The sequence below is a fragment of the Dreissena polymorpha genome, chromosome 11 (genome assembly GCF_020536995.1).
Source record: "Dreissena polymorpha isolate Duluth1 chromosome 11, UMN_Dpol_1.0, whole genome shotgun sequence".
Lineage (NCBI taxonomy): Eukaryota > Metazoa > Mollusca > Bivalvia > Myida > Dreissenidae > Dreissena > Dreissena polymorpha.
The window spans coordinates 28,086,562-28,101,280 of NC_068365.1; the positions used below are offsets into that span (position 1 = coordinate 28,086,562).

Here is a 14,719-nt window from a genome sequence, read left to right on the forward strand (position 1 = left end):
GCTACAGGTGGGTGGGGACTATTGAAAACTGCTACATATGGATGGGGACTATTGAAAACTTCTACATGTGGATGGGGACTATTGAAAACTGCTACATGTGGATGGAGACTATTGAACATTGCTACAGGTGGATGGGGACTATTGAAAACTTCTGCATGTAAATGGGGACTATTGAAAGGTGCTACATGTGGATGGGGACTCATTGAAAACTGCTACATGTTAATGGGGACTATTGAAAAGTGCTACAGGTGGATGGGGACTATTGAAAACTTCTACATGTGGATGGGGACTATTGAAAAGTGCTACATGTGGACGGGACTCATTGAAAACTGCTACATGTTGATGGGGACTATTGAAAAGTGCTACATGTGGATAGAGACTATTGAAAAATGCTACATGTGGATGGGGACTATTGAAAACAGCTTCAGGTGGTTGTGGACTGTTGAACATTGCTACAGGATGATGGGGACTATTTAAAACTACTACATGGGGATGGGGACTATTGAATATTGCTACATGTGGGTGGAGACTATTGAAAACTGCTTGAGGTGTGTGGGGACTATTGAAAACTGTTTCAGGTGGTTGTGGACTAGTGAAAACTGCTTCAGGTGGGTGGGGACTATTGAAAACTGCTTCAGATGGGTGGAGACTATTGAAAACTGCTTCACGTTGTTGGGGGCTATTGAAAACTGCTTTAGGTGGGTGGGGTTTATTGAAAACAAACTGCTACATGTGGATGGACTATTAAACATTGCAACATACAGTCGATGAACTGTGTGTTAACTTATATGAATTATTTGTAACTGTATCGTTTTCCGTAAATATAAATATTGTATCTATTAGATAGTTCTGCTATTAAAAATTGTTCACAGGCACGAGGGATCTCATTATGCAAAAAAGCAATTGTATTAGAGTATTCAAAGAATGGATATATTCTACGATAATGATGAAATGAAAATCTCCACACTATATATTACTAAATTTAGTCCTCGAAATCAGGCAAAGAATGATTTATCGTATCATCATGATGTTTTAACTTGATGCAATGGACTTGCACTTTAATCCTTATGTCTAGAATTTGCTCCATTGTGTACCCATCGGTCTTACTGACAATAACGTAGTGACGTCACCATCTGTGTATAGAATGGATTTTGCTCTAGAATAATCATTATAATATATAATTTATTGGGATGTTGAATGTGTACAAAAATCAATATAACATATGTTTAAATGGTGATAATGTGAAATAATAATCAATTAAAAATATATTTACATTGTGAATTTTTCTAATATTACTGAAAGTGTAACCATATGTTTTAAGGCTTGTTGACTTTGTTTCTGTAACTTAATGCGTAGGCTTTAAAGTACTAAATAGTATAGTGATGTGGTGCATCACTCTCTTACACTGCGGTTCATTGTATTCACCTCTGTCGTGGGCTCACGGACTACTTTCCACCGCACGTGACATTTAGTCACATGATCATAGTCGCGTATTCAAAATGGTCGCTCCCATCGGCTATGCTTTAACTGCTAGTATTTGAAGTTTACAACTGGGCGCGTGCTATTAAATTTTATTTCATGCACATATTTAATTACATGAACATATTGCTATATTAACAATGAGACAAAGCTGTATATCTTTATTGAAAATAACATAAAATCATCAAGAAACAGCAATAATTAGTTGCTGTTTTGTCAAGATTTTGAGTGAATGAGGAATGTTGAATATAAATATTGACCTAAGTAAAAAGTCCGTTTAAGTTTTGCCAATGCAATGCCAGTTTGGTACACATAGATCCTGAAGATGGTTACTCAATTTAACAAATGATATGGTACATGTAAAATACAAATCTTAACATAAATTCCAGGCCAACACCAGTACAATTGTTTTGTTATTGTTGTTTTAACAAAAAACATTTAATTGTCCCATGATTTTCCTAAAAGGGGACGTATGGAAGCATCTAGCATACACTTACAAGTTCACTTCTACTTCTACTACTTCGTACTTCCTATACAGTCAATTGTTGACTAAATATTACAGGAAAGCCGATTATAGGCAGATAATGATATGGACACTGTCGAGGCCGTTTCCTGGGAAGAACCAGTACTTGGAATCACACATATTTGCCACTGAGCCTTAGCAAATTCAATATCATTTATTCAGGATATTCAGAGGGTTCAGCAATGCATCAAAGTACACAAATTTAAACATGATTACATATGAAAGGATCTTCTAGATATTCTTTGCAAGTGCAGAGGATGAGTGTAACAATAGAAAACAATAAGAGAAAAAGGGACAGTGTGGTGAAAATTCTAATGTCCTTACTTTTTTTCTTTCATACACTTGCATACTTTTCCATAATTTATATTTCATTAAAAAAATATGAAAACACAACATGACTACATTTTAATCCATCATGCTCAGCTTTATTTATGTTTCAACATACAGTACCATACCAATAACTTATTTTTTGAGAATCTTTAAAATCTAAACAACACTAAAAATATACATGTACATGCAAGCACTTCAGTATACAAATATTCTAGCATTACAATTAGATCTTAACATTTTATCTTTAGGAATGCCATTCATTAATTCTATATGAATGGGTACATATTGCACTGATAAATGTAAAAATTGATTGCAGAAAAAAGTTTATGCATTAAATAATGACTGTGACAAATTACTAATTTAGATAATAAATGTTGTAAAGACTAAAAATGCATGTTGGTATTTTTTGTTTAAAAACATTAATTTATATTGTGAATAATTTGTATATAGGGCCTATTGTACCACAAGCTGTTTCAGAATATCAACTTGGTTGGCAATATTAAACTTTTAAAAATGTCATGATACATGTATATTACATTTAGAATGAGTCTAAATTTAATCTTAGTTCTTTATCAAAATCAAAGATAACACATGTAACCCAGTAAACCTGTTTAAAGGAAAGTGTAAGAAAATGAGACTGTTTCATGTAAAATTATTACTGTAAAGAGATCATGATGGAAATAAACACCAGGTATAGAATAAAATCTATGTTTTTTTAAGACTTAAGATGCAAATTTATTTGCCATGAATTCAGGGCTTTTTTCAGCTTTTTTCTGCTGATTTTATAGCCGTTATTCGGTCATATTCCCAATAGAAAAACATATATTTTTCCCAGTTCCAGTAAAAAAACATCTCAAATGATATCATAGTTTTAATTTTAAAAATTTAGATAACTTAAACCCGGTAGTATTTTCTCAATTTAGGTTTAATTAAAGCTTGAATATCCAGTTTCATGGGTCAAAAAAGCAGTATTTTTTGTTTTGTTTTGGTTTATTTTGTGGATATTTTCACAAACTGAAGTTGTTTTTAATGGTGTATACACTGGTAATGGGCAGTTACTGATATTGACATTTATCAAATAAAATATTCATGACCATTGCTTTATTGATGTATTTACAATGAAATCTTTGATTTTATGCATATTTGATATTTATAAACTAGTCAATTCAATTTAAAACCATTGCAATAATTGAAATGAAACAACCAATTGAATATTATCAATAAATGTTTTGTTGCCATTACATCATCTTCTTAAGCCCCTGCTGTGATTTGAACCCAGTTCTCTTCCCAGTTGGGTTGACTGAAAAGTATTCTCTCTTGAAATACAAGGGCAGGAATGAAGAATTCAGCAACGTTAAGCATTTAATTTATCATATTTTCTTATATCTTTAAGTGTCAATAAGACCCAGAACTGCAGTTTAAAGATTTATAGTTATAAGCATTGTGAACAGAAACAACATTTACTATTTTACATTAAGGTTAGTAAACATAGGTGGATCCAAGGGGAGGCGGACGCGGTCTACGCCCCCACCCCCTAAATTTCCAAAGTGAAGTCAAGTCATTTGATGTTTCACACTTAACTATATATAAATAACCTACTTAAACTCAATTTTCTTCTTTTTTTGTACACAACATTTCCCACCAATCACAGACAATCGCTAAATGCTTTAACTTTAGACTATTTGTCGCACAGTTTTTCAAGTCGAACTTTGCGATTCTGATGTAAGGCGGGACATGCTCGAGAAGTGATTGTCAAATCCTTCAAAATCACTAAAATTGTGGAATTTCCAGGGTTTTTCGCCCTCCGGCACCCTCAAGCATGGCGTGGTCTTGCACCCACCAGCAAATCTTTCAATATCCAGCCCCTCCTCTAACCAGAAATCCTGGATACGCTCCTGGTCAATATGTTCAGATTTTGATATAAATGACCAATAGTATCACGGTGCCCATACCACGTGACTTTTTAAGATCTGTGTGGGTAGTAAAATCAACAAAAGCGCGACGCAGGTAAGATTTTTAAGGATTACTTTTTAAATATTTTACCATTTTTAATGGGATATGTGAAGAGCCCGCTCATTCATGAGAGTTTTCTATAGGTATCATGATTTTATAAAACAAATAAGTATTTTTACAGTAAAGTGCAACCGCGCGTTTGAACGGTTAGTAAAAGGTAGGATCAGTGTGGGGACATTATTTTTTTTGACACAGAAACATCACATCTGGGGATATTAAGCAATCAATAAACTTTATGGGCGCAGCTTACAATATATCATTTTGCATTCATTTTCAGGTGTCTGTTATATATTTACGAAAACAAGTTCAAGAAAAATGTTCTTACAGTAATATGATCTGTGTGGTATACCTTTTTAGAAGGATCTGTGTGGTATACTGTTCTTAAGTCTTTTCAGTTCGTTTCAGTTGTTTAAAAAAAATGCTTGTCAACAATGTATTTAAAACTTGATTTTTAAATGCGATAGCATATATTACACATACTGGCTATAAATTATTGTATTAAATTTCATTGTTATTTTGTCGCCAAGCACTACTGTCACGTGAAGTAATGTATCGTATATTATTTTAAATTATTATATTTGCTTTAAGGTATAACTACCGAATGCGGAAAAATGACCAGAGCTGGGCGATTGCGCCATACTAGGAGACACGCCAACTCTGGAAACTATTACTGCTGTGGGAAAGCATTTCAGGTAAGATGAAATACCTTAAAATAGTTACATTTTTATACAGTTATACTAACAAACAGATGAACGGATTTTCTTGAAACAACACAAATATAAAATATATCTCATCTATCAGGTTATCGTATATTTTGGAATATCTCAATAATGGTCAAATCGTTGGTAATTTAAAAATAACGAACGCGTGTCCTCTGATACTAACATTTTTGAAATAGCGTGTTTACGCACTGAAATGTCACGTGAAAAAAATATGTTTTTATCTAAGGATTCCTACAATCTTAGAAGGCATAGGGCCTCAAAGCACGAAGGACCCAAATGTCACGTGTGTGTACAGTGTGGCAGGAGCTTTGCGGACAAGTATCTACTCGCGGCTCACGAGAAAAGTGCAAAAAGGGGGATTGGTGAAAAGTTACCAATGTGGGTTGGCAGTAAGGAGTGAGAATGACCTTAAAGAGCACGTCAAGACCCACCTGCCGGACAAGTGTTATAGGTGTGAGGAGTGTTTCAAAACGTACCAACGCAAAATTAATCTTTCTCTTCTCGAGACGTGAGGACCTAACATAAATCCGTGAATACTGATAAAAAAAATCATAATAGTTTACAGTTTGTCTGTGTAACTTGATTATCGTGGTACGTTATTTCATTCGTTGTGTTATTTTAACTTTACTTTTCAAAATGATTCTAAAGTTATCCGAATTTGATTAGTTTGTATGTTTCGTTTAGTTCGTTTGTGTGTTTCTGTTCAAATCATTCTCAAATAATTGTGCAATAATTTGGATTTACGTTATTTATTAATATATCGCATCTGTGATTTGTGTTATCAAATATGTGATTCTTTTTTAATTATAACTTGATGAAAGTTTTGCGATGTTTTTTTCGTTGATTTCAATTTTATATACCGCTGTCACGAGCTAGTTCGATAATCATAAGCAGCCATTTTACTAATAGTAGTGATTTTCACGATTGAGTTACATAATTAACTGCCTGCTTATACTTATTCTAGTCCGTGGTAATTGACAGTAAACAATGTGTGCAATGAGGTTGTGTATATAATACAATATTCCTTAATGCGAAATATGTCTTGGTATTCTTTACAGCTGCACTCTCCCACCACAACACAAGAGGAGAATCGTACATGCATAATCATTTAATATAATATTTCTACATTAACTTGTTATATTCTCTTCAAAATAATTTAAGCTAAAAATAAGTATACACTTGTGACACTAAATAAAACGACATAATTTTATAACCTGACATTAACATCAACACATGGCGAATGATTGTCAAGCTCTATATTGTGTAATAAACTAATGCAACTAATATAAATTCCAATTATAAGGAACATAACACACACACACACACATATATATGTTTCTACTATGTCCATTATTTTATTTTTAGTAAATCGGTTACGTTCAACTTTAAATAACAACAAAATATAAAATAATGTCGACAATGTAACATTTTTGCCGTTTAGAGTTTCTTTAAACCAATGCGTCTGGTGGATTCTGTTTTATCAGTTTTTATTTTAACTTTGATTTTAAATCATACATATTACACAGGAAAGAACATGCCTTTGCCTACTACTACTACTACTACTACTACTACTATTACTACTATTACAACTACTACTGGTACAACTACTACTAATACTACTACTACTGCTATACTGCTATTCGTAGTAGTAGTTATTGTAGTAGTAGTAGTAGAAGTAGTAGTAGTAGTAGTAGTAGTAGTAGTAGTAGTAGTAGTAGTAGTAGTAGTAGTAGTAGTAGTAGTAATAGTAGTTACTAGTAGTAGTAGTAGTAGTAGTAGTAGTAGCAGTAGTAGTAGTAGTAGTAGTAGTAGTAGTAGTAGTAGTAGTAGTAGTAGTAGTAGTAGTAGTAGTAGTAGTAGTAGTAGTAAAAAATATATATTGTCGTTATTATTTCAATTTATCCGTAAATTGTAGGAACACGGATACCACACAGATCATTTTAAACACGTATACCACACAGATCATATTACTGTATGAATATTTTTCTTGAGCTTTCGTTCGTAAAAATATAACAGAAACCTTAAAATGAATTCAAAATGATATATTGTAAGCTCCGCCCGTAAAGTTTATCGCTTAATTTCACCAGAGGTGATGTTTCTGTGTCCAACATAAAATAATGTCCCCACACTGATACTACCTTTTTCTAACCGTCCAAACGCGCGGTTGCACTTAACTAAAAAATACTTATTTGTTTTATAAAATCATGATACCTATGGAAAAATCTAATGAATTAGCGTGCTCTCCACTTGATCCCATTAAAAATGGTCAAATATTAAAAAAATTATCCTTAAAAATCTTACCTGCGTCGCGCTTTTGTTGGTATTTTACTTCCCACACAGATCTTAACAAGAAACCGTCGGAGACGGGTGATGCTCCCCAAAGGTTTTTTTGTCACAATATTGCACTATATATTCAGATAAATGGAAACGTCTTGAGGGGCATAACTTTGGACAAAATAATACGATGGATGGTTTAGCAACTTAAAACTTTCAAAGGGCCATAACTCTCTAAATAAATCATCTAACCAAAACCCACAAATAACATGCGCATCTCCTCAAGGTAGTTAAGCTTCCCAAAAAGCTTCATTGAATTCCAGTCAGTAGTTGGGGAGAAATAGCCCGGACAAGAATTACACTATATGTACAGTTTATAGAAAATTTCAAAGGGCCATAACTCTGTGAAAAATTATCCGACCATAACCGGCTGATAATATGCACATCTCCTGTTGGTAGTGAGGCTTCCCATAAAGTTTCATTGAATTCCCGTAATAAGTTGCTGAGAAATAGCTCGGACAAGAATTGCACTATATGTACAATGGAAAATTTCAAAGGGCCATAACTCTGTGAAAAATCATCCAACGAGAACCGGCTGATAATATGCACATCTCCTCTTGATAGTAAAGCTTCCCATAAAGTTTCATTGAATTCCAGTCATTAGTTTCTGAGAAATAGCCCGGACAAGAATTGCACTATATGTACAGTTAATGGAAATTTTCAAAGGGCCATAACTCTGTGAAAAATCATCCGACCAGAACTGGCTGATAATATGCACATCTCATTTTGGTAGTGAAGCTTCCCATAAAGTTTCATTAAATTCCGGTCATTAGTTGCTGAGAAATAGCCCGGACAAGAATTGTGCACGGACGGACGGACACACGGACGGACGGACGAAGCGGCGACTATATGCTTCCCCCCAAAAAAAAAAATTTGTGGGAGCATAAAAAGTCACTTGGTATAGGCACCTTGAGTATGAACCTACAATAGTGGCAGTTCCAAATTAGCAGGTCAGCGGTAACCATTAATAGTGATCAAGTAATTAACTACATATTTTATTGTACACATGTATCTAACAGCATGATCATAGGCACTGGCCCTGCTAGCGAGGGGTAGAGATTCGAGTTTCGGTTGTACCATTTACCCATCCTGCAACATTTGGTGCCCAATGTGGGTTGTTCGTGGTTTAAATGGATCAGGTTTACAATGATCCCTGTAACTTGAATTCTCAACAAATTCCAGTTTGGCAGAGGAGAATGTCAGTGCACGTCAGTGTCAGTGAGTGTCACTCAAGGGGAGATGTTTTGTTGCTTCCTGATTAACTCCATCAGAAGAGCAAGAGGTCCCAGGTTTAAATCCCGAACTGGCTGCACAATTTCCTCATCTTGCGTCAGCTAAACATAAAATACTTTAATATATATTTACAATGCACACTATTTATAATGTTAACAGTAAAGCATTAAAACTAATATATTGAACACGCACAGAAGTAGCATTTCTAAAATAATTAATAGTGCTTGGTAAGAATTAAACCGCATTAAATAAAGTTGACAAGCAATATTTCAGCAATACACATGCAAAAGATTATGATTTTCCAACATGCAGACTTACGATGTATTCCAATAGACAGCTATTTCATTGGATTGCACATTTAACATAAACACACACGATATGAAACTGTAATTGTATGTGTAGACAAGCTATTCATCACCCGTTCGGCCTGTGTTTACATTTTAGCGGAGTGATGCTATCTGCGTAAATAGGCATGAAAATAGTTCTCATAACTGTTATTAAATATCTCGACAAGATAAGTATAGATGCAAAGCATCAAAGGGCGTCGGGAATTTCAGTGTAAAAGGCACTCAATGAAGTTACATGGAACGATTTTTTTTTTCTACTGTAAATATTAATATATTGGCCGATTATTTTAAACAAAATAGAAAAAGATACTGGTATAACCATTATCTATAATTTTGTGTTATAACCCCGTAATAACCATTATTTATGATGTTGTGTTATAACCCCCAAATAACCATTATCTATGATTTTGTGTTGTAATCCCAAAATATTTCATAGTTCATTTTATTTACATTGGTTTCCTTTTTTTACTGGCATCCGTGTGCAGTTTTCATTAATGGAACAGAACTGTGTAGGTTTTAAAAAATCTGCTTCATCTTGTAAGCGTAATTTCATATTTTTCTCAACTTCAAGTGGAGATGATTCTGAACTTATTCTTACGTTGCTCATTTACGATAGTGGTTGAGTACTCATTGATATGAAAACACTTTAAAAGTTTGAAAAAAAAATTGAATGAAAACTGTAAATTGCATAAAGAAGCTGCATTTCACTCTACTTTCAGTAAAGATCATAATAGATTTATTGCTCCGATATTCATCTTTTTCAATAGAATTCGAGTAATACTGATATAAAAACACTTAAAAGTTTGGAAAGATTCAGACGAAAGTCGTGAATTCTTTTAAACAAGTGGAACTTGTTTATTTTGTCAAATTTAATAGAAAAAAATTCTTGACTTATTGTCCTAATGTTTCTCATTTTTAATGAGGTAAAAATGCTCATTGATAAGAAGACACTGTAAGTTTGGAAAGAATCTGATGAAAAATGTTGACATAATTACCTAACCAAGCAGTTTTTCACTTTTATTTTTAAATTCAAAGAGACATTATTCTGGACTTATGGTCCGATATTGCTCATATAGAGAGTTTGGGTTGGGTCCTCATTGATAAAAAAAAATTCTAAGGAAAATAACTATGGGCGTTATGGTCGGATAATGCTAAAGAGCCCATACCACCTGGATAGTAATACGTGTCGCGCTTTGCGCTCTATATGTGGTTCTTAAAAAAAACTCCGAGGAGTGCTTGACTCTAGGGAAACGGGTTGCTGGGACACAGCTCCTCTTGATAAGCGGCTGCTTCCTTTATCGCAACTCATTGTTACAATCAATAATACGTGTCGCGCTTCGCGCTCTATATGTTGTAGGGATAGTACTTAGGGCCTATGATAGACAACCATAAAAATACATGGATAATAGATGTGTTGTTTGCATTTATTTTTTAATATAAAAACACGTGTATTTTTTGTAAGATATTTAAGTGATGTTAGAAATTTTAATTAACGTTGTCACCACGCGGCATCCATTAAATTTAATAAAACTGTCCAATTGTAGTAAAATGGATTTTAAAATGTCTACATAAAATAAAGCTTTATTATATTTATTAACCTGACTGAAAAAAATTGTCAGCCGCCGAACTTTACAACTTCAGTCTAAATTAGAAGCTAAATTTTCTCCATGGGCATACCTCGCTGATTATCATTATTAAAAGTAAAGGCAGTTTGGTTCCCGTCCGATTTCAAATTTATCGAGAGGTTCGAGACAAGAACCAGACACGAAACTGCCAGGTGGCATTTCAAACGCTGTGACGCTGGAAAACCCCAAACGTACTTATGTTTAGATTTGATCGAGAATCTAACCCGCCTCCCAGTTTCGTTGAATGTGTTAAGTTCCCCACGGGTACTACTTCCCCATACCCCCACATTTTTTTCGGACATTATCCCCCTCTTTTGGTCCGCGGATCATGTATAATTGTGTATAGGAACAGGACTATATATTCTTGAAATTATATTTAAAAAAATGCATTATTCCCGGTCCTCCACAGTCAAAAAATATATAGAAGATATATGATTATGCTATGTCTTGACTGTAAATGGGTATCAGTCCTTAATTATTCTTTCATACACATGTATGGTGTACTCTTTATGACTACTGTACTTTCAGAACAAGTATTCAATGTAATTTGTTTTATTTTCAGACGATGTTCATTGTCGATGTTTAATAAACAAGACACATAGACCACGTTCTTATTTATGAACACCGTGATCTACTGCATCAACCATCATGCTCAAGTACAATGCCCGATCCCCGGATGCGACTATGCTGCAGAACACGCAGAGGCCTCCATAGTGTCAGCACTTATAACAGCACATTCAATGATCCACGCACCGAGTGCTGAAGCCGAAGTGGAGAGGGTCAAACGATCTACCATTACCTCAGCGGGCACAAGTGAGGACTGGGCATACTTTCAGGCAAGGTGGAACGACTACGCCAATGCAACTAAATTAGAAGGGCGCCCTTAAGTAATCCAGCTACTCGAATGTTGTACTGAACCCCTACGCCGGGACCTCCAACACTCATCAGGGAGCTCGCTCACTGAAAAATCCGAGGCAGAGGTCTTAGCAGCTATCAAAACGCTGGCAGTTCGGGAGGAAAACACCATGATGGCCAGAGTAGCCTTGCACAACATGCGACAAGATCGTGACGAAACTGTTCGCAGCTTTGGTGCCCGTATAAGAGGACAAGCAAGTGTATGCAAATTCACAATACAATGTTCGTCAAGCGCTAACAATGTCAATTATACCGACGCAATCATTCGCGATGTTCTGAAAAGAGGTATTGCTGATCCTGAAATCCAACTGGACTTGTTGGGTGACAACAATCATGAGATGACCCTGGAGGAAGTTCGTAGAGGCCAATGAGGCTGGCAAACGTTCCGCCACCAGACTCGTGGACTCTCACGCGGTGGATGCACGCGGTGCAAGCAGCTCCTACAGGACTCAATCCGCTTCTTACACCCAATCACATAACAAGCCTCTAAAACGGTCAAGGCCGGGGTGCCCCAGCGCTAATTCGTCGGCAAGAATGCACGGCATATGGACACACATGCAAGCATTGAAATCGTGAGCACCACTTTGAAAACGTGTGCCGCAGTCAAGAGATGCCTAAAGATAAAAAACGCAGCCATTCGTAATGTTACTGTTATTGTAAAACCTCTTGATTATAAAGCACTTGGGTTTACCTTAAAACATGACCGCTCTATTTCAGCCACGATCTCTGCCATGGCCGACACCGGATGTCAGAGCTGTCTTGCCAGTCTGAAGGTGATACACTGGCTAGGGCTTCGTGAGTATGACCTCATTTCAGTAACCATGCGGATGCACACAGCTACTAATGTGGGAATCAAGAGCTACTAATGTGGGAATCAACATCATGGGTGCTACAGTACTGCGCCTCAGTGCAACCAATGAAGCAGGCGAAACTATGGAAACTAGGCAAATGACATACATCACCGATGCTGTCGACAGTCTATTCCTCAGTCGTGAAGCCTGTGTAGCCCTCGGCATCATCCCTGAAACAGTCCCTGTCATTGGTGATCATGCAATTGATACCCTATCCTGCGGTAACCACACTAAGGAATCCCTGTCAACTTGCGAATATCCCCGACGCCGGCTACCCCCAATCCCACCAACATCGCTCCCATACCCAGCAACTCAAGATAATCTGCCACACTTGAAATCTTTCCTGCTCAAATATTATAAATCTAGCAACTTCAACAAATGCGTGCATCAACCGCTTTCATTGATGGACAGCCCCCCCCCAATGAAGCTTATGGTGGACCCTACAGCGGAACCTGTTGCCCATCACACACCGATTCCTGTCCCCATCCACTGGCGAGAGTCGGTCAAATCTGGACTAAACCAAGACGTACGTCTTGGAGTAATCGAGCCGGTATACATTGGCGAACCTGTAACATGGTGTCACATAATGGTTGACTGTGCGAAAAAGAATGGTGAGCCTCGCAGAACAGTTGGCTTTCAAACGTTGAATGCCCATGCCACCCGCGGAACTCATCACACGCCGTCGCAATTTCACCAGGCCCGATCAATCCTTAACGGCAAAAAGAAAACGATTTTTGACGCCTGGAACGGGTACCATAGTGTTTCCATACGCGAAGAAGATCGCCATCTAACTACGTTCATCACGCCGTGGGGCGCTATCGATACAAAACAGCTCCACAGGGATACGTGGCCTCTGGTGATGGGTATACTCGCAGATATGAGGAGCTAGTCTCCGATATCCCAAACAAAACAAAATGCATAGATAATGTCCTCCTTTGGTCTGACTCAATAAAGTTTTTTCAAGCTGCTAAGTGGCTTGACATATGTGGCAGAAAATTGCATCACGTTGAACCCCGAAAAATTCACATTCGCTGAGGACACCGTCGAATTCGCTGGATTTGAGATAACGCCAGACACCGTAAGGCCATGCAAAAAATTCCTTCAAGCTAGCCTAGACTTCCACACACCGCGCAACATAACAGACATACGTTTATGGTTTAGTATTGTTAACCATGTCGTATACGCCTTCAGCATGCGGACAAAATGCTGCCGTTCCGTCAGCTACTGAACATGTGTTTCACTGGTCTGCTGAACTCCAGAAGGCATTTGATGAGTCAAAACGGGTTATGCTGACGAAATAGAAATGGGTGTGAGAATATTCGACTCGAACAAACCTACTTGTTTAGCGACTGACTGGTCTAAGGATGGCATTGGATTTTGATTGCTACAGAAGCACTGTTTGTGTGCTTCTTCAACTCCTTTCTGTTGCAAAGATGGTTGGAAGGTCACTCTTGTCGGGTGCCGTTTCACGCATTCTGCAGAATCCAGGTATGCCACGGTTGAAGGAGAAGCGTTTGCTGTGGCTGATGCATTAGACAAGGCCAGATGCTTTGTTCTTGGTTGCAGTCAACTGATCGTCGCTGTTGATCACAAACCTTTGTTGAAAATTCTTGGTGACAGAACACTTGAGGATATTTCCAACAAGCGCCTTTGAAACCTTAAAAAAAAACACTCCGTTACAGGTTTAGCATCGCGCTCGCTATATATATACTCCCGTTATTTGGTCATGACCAAAACAGTTCTGCGCCTCTATATATACTCACGTTATTTGGTCCACCCATTCATAATACTGGAAAATGTTAATAATTTTATTTTAAAATCTTTAAGACACTTCCCCCCCCCCAAAAAAAAATAGCAAGTCCCAGTTTTAAAAGTGGTCTGGGCCTCTATATATACTCCCGTAATGTTGTCCGCTCATTCAAAATACTTGAAACTGCTATTTTTCATTTTAAAATCTTTAAGACACTTCCCCCCAAAAATACCAAGCCCAAGTTTTAAACAAATATGACCCCCCAAAGTAACCCTCTTTCCGGAAAGTTCCTCTCCTTGCATGATGAATAAATGTTGGATGTAAAAGCATCCCGCTCGCTATATATATACTCACGTTATTTGGTCAGGACCAAAACAGTTCTGCGCCTCTATATATACTCCCGTTATTTGGTCCGCCCATTCATAATACTTGAAAATGTTAATAATTTTATTTTAAAATCTTAAAGACACTTCCCTCCAAAAATACCAAGCCCCAGTTTTAAAAATATGACCCCCCAAAGAAACCCTTTTTCCGGAAAGTTCCTCTCCTTGCATGATGAATAAATGTTGGATGTAAAAGCATCGCGCTCGCTATATA

General features: G+C 36.7%; 1 protein-coding gene across 3 annotated transcripts in view; it reads left to right on the forward strand.

Moving 5' to 3' along the window:
- Positions 1–14,719, forward strand: part of LOC127850825 (zinc finger protein 239-like) — a 228,633-nt gene that overhangs the window by 143,886 nt on the left and 70,028 nt on the right. The window lies entirely within an intron of this gene.